Genomic DNA, 3,142 nt, shown 5'->3' with positions numbered 1-3,142 from the left:
AACAACACCATCCCGCAGTGAACAACACCATGCCGCATTGAACAACACCATGCCGCACTGAACAACACCATGCTGCACTGAACAACATTATGCTGCACTGAACAACACGATCCTGCATTGAACAACACCATGCCGCACTGAACAACACCATCCTGCACTGAACAACACCTTTCCACACTGAACAACACCATGCCGCACTGAACAACATTATGCCGCACTGAACAACACCATGCCGCACTGAACAACACCATGCCGCACTGAACAACACCATGCCGCACTGAACAACACCATGCCGCAATGAACAACACCATCCCGCACTGAACAACACCATGCCGCATTGAACAACACCATGCCGCACTGAACAACACCATCCCGCACTGAACAACACCACCCCGCACTGAACAACACGATCCCGCATTGAACAACACCATCCCGGACTGAACAACACCATGCCGCACTGAACAACACCATTCCGCACTGAACAACACCATGCCGCACTGAACAACACCATGCCGCACTGAACAACACCATGCCGCACTGAACAACATTATGCCGCACTGAACAACACCATGCCGCACTGAACAACACCATCCCGCACTGAACAACACCATGCCGCATTGAACAACACCATGCCGCACTGAACAACACCATCCTGCACTGAACAACACCATCCCGCACTGAACAACACCATGCCGCACTGAACAACATTATGGCGCACTGAACAACATTATGCCGCACTGAACAACACCATGCCGCACTGAACAACACCATGCCGCACTGAACAACACCATGCCGCACTGAACAACATTATGCCGCACTGAACAACATTATGCCGCACTGAACAACACCATGCCGCACTGAACAACACCATGCCGCACTGAACAACACCATGCCGCACTGAACAACACGACGTCGCACTGAACAACACGACGCCGCACAGAACAACACGACGCCGCACAGAATAACACAATACCGCACAGAACAACACAATACCGCACAAACAGTTTTAGATAATATTACGTCGCAGTCATGTGACGCGGACATGACGTCAATAGGCGGAACTCACGGCAAAATTATAATCCGTGGGCGTGGCTTGCAACAGGAAGTAGGAAAGCGGCAGTTCTGGCAAACAAGACACAGCTGTTAGTAACACGATGACTAACAAGGCAAATATTTTTGTTTTCAGCTTGCAACTTGACCGTCTAGAGCGTACAAGGTAATTACAACTGTTTTTTTTTAGCCCTGAAAAGCAAGGGAGTGTGGCGTTTGGGAGGAATGTCGAACTCGGCGTCTGCTTCCAGCCACAGACGCCAAATTTCGACGATTATTTCGACTGGTCAACGGTTGTAAATTATTGCGTTGACTAAAAACTTTATTTAACTCTACTCTTAACTTTGCCGTTTCAGATATGCGGGTATTACACCGCGGAAATGACGTCAATAGGCTGAACTCTCGCCAAAATTCAAATCTGTGGGCGCAATGGCCTTGAGCGAGACACCGGATACAAACACGACGATTATCAACAGAAATATCTTTATTTTCCGCTTGCAAGTGGACCGTCTAGAGCGTACACGGTAAGTACAACTCATTGTGTTTAAAAAGATTTACGTTTGTGTAGTTTGCGTTGCGTTGTATCTGTGAATGTTGGTTGAGGCTAAATGTTAATGTTTAATTTCATTCCTTTAGGTTCCACGGTGTTTGTTGGCTGTATGTTTTCCACTGCAAGAAGAGGCTCGTATCATTGACCAGCAGGAGCTACAATGGTGAGTACCCCTTTCGTCTTCCATTTATGTTAAACACTTCCTATTTCATGTCTAACAGTACTCGATTTAACAAATAACCATAAATAAATACAGTGTGGGCAGTCACGTTAACATATGTGATTATCCTGCCTAATATGTTTATCACAAATATGTCACTAATCACTAATATGTTTATTTGTTTATCACAACACCTTTGGACCTTCAGCAATCGATTATTTACCTTCATCTACATAGAGACAGAACGATGGTGTCTTAAACATCTCATTCATTTCACCAAATAACTTCACGCAGGTGGATAACGGCCGTCTCGGTCACGCTATGTTGCGTGATGCAGTTTTGAAGAACCAAATGCATTTATTCAATGAATAAGTCAAGCTAGTTCTATGTTTATGATGTTGTAAGTTACGGTACCGATTGAAGTTGAGTTCGAAGCCAGTGGAAAACAGCGCTGCGTTTGTGCTCTCCAGGTACAAATGTTGTGATCTCTGACTGACGACCGGGCGAGACTCGAGTAAGAGATGTCCAAACGAGCTCCGGCAGGGCGGGCCAAGGCGGAGCGAACGGACGCCCTTCAGGCCGCCAATGACGAGCTGAGAACCAAACTGATGGACGTCCAGTTAGAACTTCAGCAGGAGAAGAACAAGGTGAAAACCTCAACAGACAGACACTGCCTGCCTCCCTGCCTGCCTCCCTGCCTGCCTCCCTGCCTGCCTCCCTCCCTCCCAGTTTTCCCGATGTAGATTAGACATGCGTGTGCCATGACTGTGTCAGCCTACATCAACAAATGCACCGAGGACGTCAGCACCACTAAGAATATCATCACCCGGGGCAACCAACGACCCTGGATGACTGAGGAGGTACGTCAAACGCTACGAGCGCGGAACTCTGCCTTCAAGTCTGGCGACAAGGAGACACTGAGGACAGCGAGAGCCAACTTGAACCGTGCCATCAGGATAGCGAAGCGAGACCGCAGTCGAAAATTTCAGGATCGTTTCCACGACGTCAAAAACATCAGGAGTATGTGGCAAGGCATACGGGCGATTACAGACTACAACTCACCCTCCCCCCCCCCCGGTGGGTGTAGTTGATGCTGACTTTCTAAATGGTCTAAATAACTTCTTTGGGAGGTTCGAGGCACTAAACGGCACTCCAGCAGTTAAAACTGTCCCCCATCAGGAAGAGGAGGTACTCTGCCTTGACTCCGCCGATGTGTTGAAGACCCTGAGGAGAGTCAACCCCTGTAAGGCCCCTGGCCCCGACAACATTCCTGGGCGTGTGTTCAGGGAATGTGCAAGTCATCTGGCTGGGGTCATCACAGACATTTTTAACACCTCGCTGGGCCAAGCCACAGTGCCGGCGTGCTTTAAGACTGCCTCCAT

At 48.6% G+C, this 3,142-nt stretch overlaps 1 long non-coding RNA gene across 1 annotated transcript; it reads left to right on the top strand.

The window, feature by feature from the left end:
• The first annotated feature begins 1,410 nt into the window (after positions 1-1,410).
• Positions 1,411-2,755, top strand: LOC148378258 (uncharacterized). The gene is made up of 3 exons (XR_015856058.1): positions 1,411-1,574; positions 1,687-1,763; positions 2,231-2,755. It is a non-coding gene; the product is annotated as an uncharacterized LOC148378258 (long non-coding RNA).
• Positions 2,756-3,142: the final 387 nt, after the last annotated feature.

This window comes from Syngnathus floridae, unplaced genomic scaffold (assembly GCF_059516105.1).
Source record: "Syngnathus floridae isolate MCC-2025c unplaced genomic scaffold, RoL_Sflo_1.0 HiC_scaffold_56, whole genome shotgun sequence".
NCBI lineage: Eukaryota > Metazoa > Chordata > Actinopteri > Syngnathiformes > Syngnathidae > Syngnathus > Syngnathus floridae.
This window is presented reverse-complemented; position numbering and strand designations above follow the sequence as displayed.